The sequence below is a fragment of the Dermacentor silvarum genome, chromosome 3 (assembly GCF_013339745.2).
Source record: "Dermacentor silvarum isolate Dsil-2018 chromosome 3, BIME_Dsil_1.4, whole genome shotgun sequence".
In the NCBI taxonomy this organism is placed as follows: Eukaryota; Metazoa; Arthropoda; class Arachnida; order Ixodida; family Ixodidae; genus Dermacentor; species Dermacentor silvarum.
In genome coordinates, this window is record NC_051156.1 from 11,856,707 (window position 1) to 11,868,987 (window position 12,281).

The following is a 12,281-nucleotide window of genomic DNA, read 5'->3' on the forward strand; positions in this document are numbered from 1 at the left end:
GGGCCGAGGGTAGCCGCGTCTCTCTTGTCTACCTCGAACAGCCTCAGTTCCTTCGTCTGAACGCATATCATGCCAAAAATCCAAGGGCCTTGGTCCGATACACCGCCATAGTTATTTCGGCGCCTGGGAGGAACATTGTCACCAGCAAGGAGGCGACCTCGGTTAGATTTGCGTTTGCCTCTCATTAGGCACTCGTCGATCTTACCACCTCCCATCGGCGGCTGTTCGAGAAGCTCTGCCAGCACCACCTCCCTAATATAATTTCGCCAGTCGGTGCGGGTACTATTGCTCATTTTGAAAACATTCTGCACCAGCTTTTTCGTGCTCCTGGACGAGAGCCCATTTGCCAAGACGTACGTCAGCCAGATTACCTCTCTTCTTGAGAGTTTCACGTTCGGACGCCCTAGTACGTCGGTGCAGCAAAAAATGAGCCCCGCCCTTGCTGCCCATGCAGCGCATCGGTACCTCGCAGCTGAGAAACCTGCTTTCTACAGCGATTGCACTTAAAGCTTGGTCCGATACCCTTTACGCACCGGCGGTGGTATGTGACGACTTCTCCCTCGCATCCTGGCTCGCTGGGATTGAACCCAAGATCCTTGCAGACGCCCCAGTAGTCAGACATCGGTGGACGGCCTTGACGGGTTCCGGCACTCTGAGGTCGAGCTGTCGGCACCAGCCCGACACCACGCAGAAAGGCCTCTTCCGTGGCAGGGTCTCTGAGGATGTCCGCAATCTCCAGCACACTGGGGTCCATGCGTGGCGTTGCCATGGCTAAATCTACTGATAAGTGGAAATTGTTGCGCTATTTACACAAACCCCTACGTGGATGCGGGGGAGGGCGACTCAGATGAAACGGCACCAAATAAGGAGATATCGAAAGCGCCCGCTACGTTGAGGCAGTGTTGCCAACCAATTTTTGGGAAATACCCTACGTCACAGTCAAAATTACCCTACTTTACCCTACATAACTTTTTATTACCCTACATTTTACCCTACGCCTAAAATATCACAGCGTAATAATAATAAATTACAGACTATACTTCAAAGTACGACGGGATAGCAGTGCGGTGGCGCTAAAGTCGGTAGCGACTGTCATCGAAATATTTAGCAAAAAATAAAAAGCGCATATCAAAAACGATCGTACGCGCCTTAGCGCACATCGTCTCGTAGAAGTGAAGGGAGCGAGTGAGAGAGAAATTAAAGTCTTTATTGAGCAAAATATTGTGGTGTGGCTTCCTATTCCGGTGTGGTTTGTTGTGTTGCATTTAGGAAGTGGCCATAGGCTCCGTACTAGTACAGTGTACTAGAATAGGGGCAGTGTGCTCACTGCCATATCCCTGCGCCGCGTCGCCGCGGCGCACTCAGTGTCGCCTGCTCCGGCGCCCGCCAGAGGCGCTGCCGCCAGTTTCTCCTGAAAACCCCCCTAGCTTGGTATGGAGTACGTTCTGTTGGATCGCGACGTTGACCGTTCTCCCTCAAGGGCTCCAGAAGATAGCGCCAACCTTTCCTTTCTGAAAACTAACCACTTAATGTCGACGTTGTCGGCTCTCGACTGCAAGTCCCGCCGGCGTTTTCAGCAGTATCCTCTCTGCTTGCTCTCTGCTTGACGCTTTACTCAATGTGCACTCTTAGTGAGTGAGAATGGCTAGCCGCCGTCGAAATTACTGCTTTGAACCCGAGTGCAGATCTGCCTACAGTCGTGTGAAAGATGCACCAAAGGCGTCTTTGCTCAGCGTTCCACGTGATGAAGAATGGCGAAAGGAATGGGAGAGGAACCTCAACCGCGCAGATAAGACACTGGAGGAATCTTGCGAGTCTGTGATTTACACTTCGAACCGCGATTCATAATTAGGGACCTGTGCACCTTATAAATATAGAATGCAAAGAGGTGTGAATTCCTCGTGACAATTGCCACTGCTATCAGAAAACGCTGTTCCCACGATTCTTCCGAATTTACCACAGTACGTGACGAAGACGACACCGAAGCCCAGGAACAAAAGGAAATGGTGTGAAAGGGACCAAGCAACCGCGAAGAAAAGCCGAAGCGCACTAGACAGTAGCTATTCGGAATTTTCACCGGCTGCTCCCGTCTCTTCCGGGATCATTCTTTACTTCGTTGTAAATAAACATTGTTAATTATTGCAGAAATGTACACCCGTGAGCAAAAGTATACGGACCAGGGATTGCGCGATAAAGCTGATTTTTTTCAACTGCCTGCGAATGCAACTTGAAATTGAGGACTGCAGTCCAATCTTGGCATTGCGAGCTTTAACGTGTACTGGTCAATTCCACTTTATGCATGTTAATTACGAAGAAATTGAGTTTTTTCGGCGACCCTGTGGTCTGTATACTTTTGCTCATCGGTGTACCTGGTATTTTCATCCTTTCGATTTCATGTCGCATTAACATTACGAAAGATGTGATACATAAATAACCAGCTAACCAGCTTAAATTGTGCAGCAGTGATACCTAAATATTTAATTTCGTGAATAGATGGGGCAACGTGAAAATGTCTAAGGCGCTGCACGCCTTACCTGCGAAAAAAAACAAACAAAAAAACAAACAAACTCGAAGTGGTGGTTAAATTCGGCGCGGTGGTGCTGGAAACGCGGATGCGCGGTCGTTGTGGCGAAACCACACTGACCATTTTATCGATCAGCTGCAGAAAAAACTCGAGTGCCTCTTGCTACCGTGACTGCAGCGGCCGTATCAAGCCTTTAACAGAACATCATGAATAGCAAGGCTAGTTCATCCGTGCCTCCGGCTAAAAAAAATCGCCAACCCACTGTAGATCAGCCGCAACAATAGTAATTTATTTCACTGCACACTGCGAAGTTGCACCAAAAGAACTTTCGTGCGCTGCACGTCGTGCATTTTACTTTTATACGGTGAAAACAGCAACACGCGATAGCTGTTTTACCGCGACGCGTAGGAAAGTTTCAGGTGACGCTGCGAACCGCGCCACTGTCGGCGGCGACATGAAGTGCGTCAAGCTCTGCCGCGGTGTGAGCGCACTACAACTCTTCTAGTACACTGTAGTACTAGAGTGTACTAGAATATGGTCGAGTGGGACGAGCTGCTGGGGCGGCGCATGCTTTGCAGTGAGGCGCCCGACGTGGAAAAATACTGTGGCGGCGCTGCGATCGAAGTGGATTGGGCCGCATCAAGGTCGTGCCGTTGGAAAGTACTGGCGATACAGCTCGGCAGGGTCATTCGTACTACTTCGCGCGCTGGTATTTGCGTTCAGACCGATCAAATGGGGTTCATAATTGCATACGACATGTATTTATGCCTTAAGAATAGATTCCTTTCATTTCTCTTCTTTATTTTTTATTTTCTAATGCCGCTCGGTGATTGAGCTTGCATTGCGGCCACATCGTCGGCTTTCATTCTATTATGTTATTGTACGGTTCCCTTTGGAGAAAAAAAATATTTTTCTCGTTCTTCAAGCAGCATGTATCTCTCGTGTGCATTGTTGCGCATATAGTTTTCTATCAGTAGGTCTTGCGAAACGCAGACGAAGCAATTGTAACATATGTAACCTTCCTGCTTGCCGCTTCAAATAAGTAAAGCATATCTGCCCCATCCGGCGCCTTGTACTTAGATTTACGGGAAACATTGGTATATATATAAAAAAAGAGTAAACTGCAGTGCAACATTCCATTGTTGCAAGTTCCCGCCTTTCTCGTGTAACAGAATGCGGAGTAATTGGTACGGGGTCATTTATTGCAGTCGGACCTCGAGCGCCGAAAACGGTTTTAGTTAGCCATTCTATATGCTAATCTTTGGCCGTGAGCCGTACGTGAAAATTTTTTTCCTGTCGATACTTAAAAAAAAGAAAGCCTGCGCGGGAGCCTAATTAGTGCCTATATCGTGGATACGGCGTTGCGCTGCTAATTCTGGAGCTCGCGCGTTCAATCCAGGTCGCGGAGTTCGCTGGGAACGAAATGGAAAAAGACTCGTGTACTTTTATTTAGGTGCGCGTTAAAGAACCCCAGGTGGCAAAAACTAAACCGGGTGCCTCATAATCATATCGTGGTTTTGCCTCGTAAAACCCAAGAATTTGCTTATAATAAAAAAAAGAAAAAAAAAAAGCAGGTGGCTGCGTTCTTCGGCTTATTTCTGGGGGTGTAAACAGCATAAATTATTCTCGAGTCTTATTTCCGAGTAAAACATGTTACGCTTATGTAAATGTAATGCCGTTCCCAAATGTATGACCGCTCAAGTCTGCAGCTTGTATATTATAAACGGCTGCGTTCAGTTATCCGGTGCACTATTATAACGACCACAATGAAGCAAGTAAAGGAACGACATGCCTCACATACACGTAGAGATATGTGCAGATCTGTTGTGTTCGTTGAAGATAAGTGTGGTGCCACATGGGGCACTCAGTTTTAATGGGTTGCAAGCATGGTGAGACTGTCGAAAATTCTTGTCTTTATCAAGTTAGCAGATTTACAGGCTGCCCCAAAACGCAGGACTTATTAAGCAATATTAAGTATTATTAAGCAGGACTTATTAACACCCGTCCGTTAATTCTCTCAGGAACTGCGCCTCTGCAAAACAGCCACGACTCTGCGGCAGCACAATCATACGGAATAACAGTCCTCACTTGCATGCAGTCACTCACCTTTGAGATTTCAATAGTGCTGCCATGCGTTACATTCGAACGGAAATGACTATTCGGCGTCGTACAGTATATCAATAACACTTGCACGCACGCACGCACGCACGCACGCACGCACGCACGCACGCACGCACGCACGCACGCACGCACGCACGCACGCACGCACGCACGCACGCACGCACGCACCACCACCACCACACACCCACACACACACACACACACACACACACACACACACACACACACACACACACACACACACACACACACACACATATATATATATATATATATATATATATATATATATATATATATATATATATATATAAGATGGTCTTGCCTGCTATGAATATTATTACTGCGAATGAGAGTTTTATTTCCACTATTCACCAGTAAGTGTGTTTGTTACTGCGAACACGTGCGCTTATTCCGGCCGGGAGTCCTCACTTTTTCAATTATTGCATTTATAATATTTGTTATTTTTCCATTATATATATATATATATATATATATATATATATATATATATATATATATATATATGTCTATGTACCCTTTGATTGAATTACCTAGAAATACATTGATCATTCTTCGCGCCACGCAGGTAATAAACGTGGTTTATTTCACTGTAATATTGTTTTCTTTGATTATTGTCCCTGATCAATATCCACCAACAAGAAGCGCATGTAAAATGACACGATATCCATAATAAAATTTTCTTACGTAGCTTCATGTTGCACAGATACCAGTTACTTTGGAAGACAGTGGTAAAAACAGCAGTTCACCTGGCTAAAACAACACTTGGTAAATGCCGTAAGGGGTCATGGGCGCACCGCAGCAAATAAAACATAAAAAAATGTACTGCACAGAGGTTCTGCGAGAAAAACTGGGCGTCCACCAGCGTCCGCGTAGCGAACGCGCGCTCGCTAGCAGACGACGCGCTTGACAACGACAGCAAAATTGAAGACGCCGCGTTGTATAATCTATGCCTCAAATATACATGTTTGGCAAAATGGTTTAAACATAAATTTGCAGTTGAAATAAAGCGCTATTTTAAGAGCGTACTATGCGCAATCGGTCTCGGCGCCCGCAGCGAAATTACGTTGAATATGCCGCGGAGCGCGCCTCCGCCCCAATCTAGTTCGCTCGCAGCGCCCTCGCACTATTTTTCCACACGCGGCGCCTCAGCGGCAGAGCGCCGTTCGGCCCACTCGACCATTGTCTAGTACACTCTACATTATAGTGAACTAGAATATACTCTAGTGGTGCGACCGGCCGGGCTCCGTTTTCCACGGACGCCGCGAGATGGCGCCACCGCTACCTTTCCTAGCAGTTTCGGCCGCGTTGTAGGGTTCCTTCAGTAGTTTCAGCTGCTGTTCTAACGCGCGTTTGCTTTCTGGTTAATGCAAACATAAAATAGTCAGGTTAGTCACTGCGTGGCTTAGCTGTTTGTATATACCATGACGACCAGTATATATATTTTTTTCCATATTTAGCACCCGCACTCAGAACCTTCGTTACCCACTGATCGCGATTAATTCCTCAATATAGGCACATATGCGTTTGGCTTTGAATTCAATATAGTTGTGGTGAAGGCTTATTATGCAGGAGGTTACTGTACAGGATACAGTGCGCAGCATCGAACGTGAAAACAAGGACATCTCTTTATTTAACTCATTTAACAGCTTTTCGAAAGTATTCCAACGATTCGCAGCACAAATTACACATCAGATAGACATGAGCGCAACTCAACACCTACTGACCTTTAAGCGTTGGGTGCTTCGCGTTTTTTATCATTACTCTGGTTTAGGCTTTCACTTAGGAAGTGCAGCTTAGTGGTGATGTAAAAACTGTGACCTCAGCTGCAATGCCCTCAGAATGGTCAGGACAACCAAGCTGGTTTTTCTGCTTCGCGTTAGGTTGGCTTAGGATGTCCAGTATGCTGTCAGAGTGTAGCTTCAGCAAATTGAAACACGTTGTGAAAGCTTTTTTCTAGATCAAGAAAAACTTATATAGCAGGCTAGAAGGGTAAAGCAGGCCACCATTGTCCTTCATGCGTTAATTTAATTTAATTATGGGGTTTTAAGTGCCAGAACCACGATGAGGCACGCCGTAGTGGGGGACTCCGGAAATTTGGACCACCTGGGGTTTCTTAACGTGCACCTAAATCTATGTACACGGGTGTCTTCGCATTTCGCCTCCATCGAATGTCCTTCATGCGTGTTAACTGTGCTAGGTTCGAATTTTCAGCCGACTTCTTTGGCATTAGAAGTTTCAGGCACTCTTCGCAGCCCGTCTTTAGAATGCACTTCCGAGCTACGTACCCTGCTATGTAAAACATCAGCCGGTTATCACTGGCAGCTGTAACACATGACGCATGATCTGGCGCACTATCTGTGAGCAACGTCTGTGAGGTAGCTACGTTGCCATTCTCTGCAAATTTGTCAATTAGGTGCTGTTTACCAAATGAAAACATTTCGGTGCCAGAATTAGTGGGCAAAAGGGCATGGAGAACTGCAGGCTCACAGTTGCCCTTTGACACTGAGTAAGGCAAGATTGTTGAAGCTGTACATGTACATGTACTCGCAATTCTAAATGTCCGCACGGCACTCGAGTAATTTTGGAGAACACACCGGTAAACGTGCAGTCGTCACTTCGTGGCTGCCGACGCAGCGGCTCGCGAGTCTCGGGCAGCTGTACCCACACGTACCGTCCGCTCCGATGCCCCGTCCGCGCTTCCCCTAGGAAAAGGCGCAGTAGCGCCACGCGAAACCGTAGCGGCGGTCCGTGGCGTTTCCGACCGCCGAGAGAGGCGGCGCGGCCTTCCGATCGTGCCACTAGAGTATATTCTAGTTCACTATACTCTACATATAAGGGAAGGTCGACTGAACCTGGGTCACGTGGACGATCACACCATGTGACCACGTGGAGGCAGGGCATGTGTCTTCATGGCAACGTTGGCCCCAAAGACTGGCAACAGACTTCTACCACACCAGTCAGAACTTTGCCTACGATGCAACGCTGGCTCCTCCGGCGATGCAACGCGCAAACGCCGGCAGCGCCGTTTGCCGGCAATGCCGCCGGGAAACGCCGCGGTGGTTGCTAGGCAACGGCTCAGCTCGCGGTGCGGCCACCGACCATAGCGAAACGGCGAGAATGCTCTCGCTACAAAATGAAGCAGGCTAGGTGACTATTTGTCGCCGCCCCGTTTCAAAGGGGATACCATTAAATCATCACCATCATCATCATCGTGGGCTTTCTCCGCTGCGGAAGCCGTGCTAATGCGGCGGGCTTCTGCTAGGAGCCTGATAATTTGGTTGCTATTAGCACACATCGCGATAATTTGGGATATGTTAAGTACCACGTCACCGCAAGGGTAATACCGCAGTGACTCACCGCACAGAGAACGCGTTTGCCGGCTGCGAATACGGGTATTTTGTCTATATCCTTCTAGCTCACTTGGTCCGCGCGTACGTACGCGGCTGTTTGAGTAACGCATTGCGCCCGCTTACTTTATTTAGTTATGCGTGGAATGAGCAACGTGAACGTGCTGCAGAAGAAAATAAGCTGGAGATCGCGATAACCCGGAGAACGTAGCAGATATAGCTAGCTTATGCTTATGCTTTTACACCCTATCGTTTCCTTTCTTTTATTTCATGCATTCGACTTGTTTTACAAGACTGCCTCCCGCGCTCTGCTGTTTCTTTATTAAGGCGAAATCCTTAACTGGCTCTTGGGAAGGGGAATGTGTCCGTCGGCGGGGCCGCGATACCAAAAATAAATACATACCGCGTAACTCTCGCGTCTCGTTCACTTGGTATACAGGGTGTTTCAGCGAACACTTTCAAAAATTCTTAAAGTTTACCTGTGGCAGATAGCCCAATTCTAGTTAATGAGCTGGTGTACTCGAAGAGGCGGACATTACTTGCGCGAAAAATTGAAATGCATAATCGACTAATTAATAAACATCCACTAATTAAGTTTTTAACTAATTACCTGATTGCCCATATTGTAATCTACAAATTGTAGCCGTGGAGTTCGCAAGACGGATCCATTTGGAACGAATTCTCGGGATGACACCAGTTTCGGGATATTAATTCCCGAACTTTGCGGAGAAATGCATTGGCGTTCCAGTTAATTTTGTGCTTCAATGCACAAAGTGACGTTTTGTTAACAAACTAACTGGAACGCCAATGCATTTCTTCGCAAAGTTCGGGAATTAATATCTCGAAAGCGGTGTCATCCCGGGAATTTGTTCCAAATGGATCCGTCTTGCGAACTCCACGGCTACAATTTGTAGATTACAATATGGGCAATCAGGTAATTAGTTACTAGGTATTATCAAATGTAACTAATACCTGATTACCTAGGGTTACTAGGTAATCAGGTATTAGTTACAATACGGGCAATCAGGTAACTGTGACTGCGACGGCTCGGGACACGTTATCGATGACCTCGCGGGTGCATGACTTTGGGTGCTGGCTCGCCACCAAATGGGCAGCTTGCGGTAGTTTGTAGCAGTTTCTGTGACGATAATGTGAGCGCGATGATTCGTTTTATATATATATATATATATATATATATATATATATATATATATGGTACTAGTTATCACCATGAATCGTCCGCTGCAGTCCACTAAGGCCAGCGTCCAGCTAGCGCCGCTCTCATTCGCAGTGGACCGTTGCCCAAGCTGACCGCATTTGGTCAAGTTGCGGACAGTTTTCTCGCATCATAAATGCATATACACGACGTGTGGGTACACATCACCGGAATGAAAAACACGGCGCATATACTTATGAAAGATTATTTACCTTAAAATATCAAACAAGCTTATTTCTAATTGTATACAGTAATTCGAGCAATGATTTCAGCGAGCAGGCGGCATTGCGCTCTTTGAGCGCATAAAATTGATTTTGTTTTCGAATGCACTTTCAAGTTCGTACAAATTTATTAGGAACAGCATCGAAACAAAAACGATGTACAATATTGCTGCAGCAGTGAAAAATAAGCAAAATCAGCCCAACCAAAGAATACTCAAGGAACTGCACAGATTCCAAAAATATTATAAATCTCCCTGTTAGTGCATGCAGAAAATATTTATTTTTACAACAATAACAATGTTTACAAAATAAAACAAACCATTTTTTTCTCACAGAGCACACACTAGATACAAAGCACTTTAAGAGGATGCCTAAGAATATGCAGCACAGCGAAATGAAAAAAAAAAAAAAAACTCTTTGCTGTTAACGACGTGAACGAAGTCTAGCGCTCTGATTATGTAACGCGGCTCAAATTGCAATTCACTCATGGCACATGTCTGCATCAAGTAACTGACTGATAAGCGGGCGCCTTTTTTTATGAATGGGAGTGATAGACGCAATGCGCCAGTTGTCTGGAATTTCACCTGAGCTGATGGAAAAATTTTTTAAATCTGTCAGAAAATGGGGCTATCTGTTCAGCGTATCACTTGAAAACGGCACTTGGAATGCTGTCGGGTCCTGCAAGGTGCTTTACATTATTATTAAGCAGCATAGACACGACATCTTCTTTAGTTACCGTGGGGACTTAGACTACCAACACCGGCGCGCCCCAAGGCACATAGTCGTTAGACTTTGAAAAGACGCTCTGAAAATAGCAATTGAAGTGTTGGCAATAGCTCACATCTGTGGTTGAGTCACCACCAATTGTTATTACTGCGATAGCAATTATATGTGGACACTCCAGGCGAATTTCCGCCGTCGCCGTGATGTTCCGTATAAAGTACACGTGGCAAGACCGCGGCCGCGTGTCATATGCTGTAGGAGCTAGGAGAAAAAGCGTGCGCGAGGGTGAGCCGAGGAGGATGGTGGCTTGATCTCGGGCACGCAAGGGAGAAATGACGCGCGCTAGGTGGAGGAAGGGGGAGGGGAGGGGCTAGGAGGAGGCGAGTAGGTCGCGCGGTGGCGGCAGAGTTCAAGGAGTAGTGGTACTTGAAATTATCAAGGGACTTTAACGGAAGCTGCTGAGCAGCGCCGCTCGCCGGAGGAAATAGAACAGTAGCCAGGCAGCGCAGTTGCATACGCCTGTTGTGTACGGGAGCACGGTCTGTGTGACTGTCTCCCGTTCGCACAAGCTATTCGTTGAGTGACACAACCGCCTCGAAAACAACAAAGGCCGACATCCACCCGTGAAATTCTACATATTTCCTGGCAGGCAGTGTAAAAATGAGAGGAGACAAGCGTGCACCACTGCTGTTCTTGGCAGAGTCAAGTAAGTCGTGCTCGTTCGCTTTCACATGCCAATTTATTTGGACACAATTAGACCCAATTGTTCTCTCAATTGGACTCGCCAACATGAAAACGAAAAAAAAAAAACCTAAATGGCCCTAATCTTGATATGACACGGATATACTTGAAACGCCTTTCGAGAAGCTTACTCATGCATGGCCAAACTATGGCAATTATCTTCAATGACATACCCACCATTCACCACTTCACTATGAGATATACATGTCAGGTATATGTGAGCAAACCTTGGTTGACCAATCGGTACCAGTGGTTCATGAGCATAGGCGTATCTACCGGGGGGGGGGGCACTTGTCCCCCCCCCCCACTGTCAGAAGTGGGGGGGGCGGGGCAAACCATGCCATTTGCCCCCCCCCCCCCTCACTTTCGAAAGCGGGCACTTTCAGCTACACACTGTAAAGTCCAACAAAACTACAGCTGAAGCTAAATTTTATTTCTTAATAGAGTCACCACGTTAATATAATGCTTTTCTTTACTACGTATCCCCGGTTTGGGCAGCGAGTATTGTGCCTCCTCGTGACGCGCTGTAGCGGGTGACGCGCGAGATTCGCCATACACGCTTGCATTGCGCAGAAGTCCTGGCGCTGGACAGTTCCCGCAGTTACAAATTACCGCCTAACCATACTTGAAAAAACAAAACAATCGGCTTGAAATATTTAACCTTCGGGCGAGGGGAGAGGTCCGGATAAAGTATTTTAATCAGCGGCGCCCAACGATGGGTGTGCCTTACTGCAGGAAATGGTTGGATTATCAAATGCTGGAGCCATTGAATCTCCGTCCAGAAATAGCCTACGTAGCGTTGCAGTATAAATATATATCTTATCACCATCAAAATCTAATCAAACCACTTAGCTAGAGGTGTAACTGCCGAATTTATTCTTTGTGTAATCACGACTTATCGCATATTTATTTATTTATTCATTCATTCATTTATTCATGACACCTCAAAGGTCCCAGAACGGGACATTACATGAGGGATGGGCACTTAGAAAAATGACGGGACTGGTTAGGTGGCGTGACTGAATATCAGTTTTGAAACGGGTAATGTCTGTGATGAGGGCGATGTCAGAAGGACGGGTATTCCATTCTCGCCCTGTCTGCAAAAACAAAAGAACGCTGATACGTGGTGGAATGGGTGCGTGGTAGATACACAGCATTGTGATGCGTATGGCGGGAGAAACGATGCGCTGTAATGATGATTTGGTTACCTGTGGGCAGCGAATGACAGAACCTAAAGAATAAAAAAAGACGAGCACTTTTGCGGCGGCAGGTGAGCGAGGGAAGACACAAGTGGGATTTTAAGGCTGAGACACTTGTATTATAGGAGTAGTCAGATAGAATGAACCATTCAAGGGAATTCATCA

The 12,281-nt window shown here is 46.6% G+C and overlaps 1 protein-coding gene across 1 annotated transcript in view; it reads left to right on the plus strand.

Moving 5' to 3' along the window:
• Positions 1 to 12,281, plus strand: part of LOC119445320 (small G protein signaling modulator 2-like) — a 161,522-nt gene that overhangs the window by 76,365 nt on the left and 72,876 nt on the right. The gene's annotated exons all lie outside the window — the stretch shown is intronic.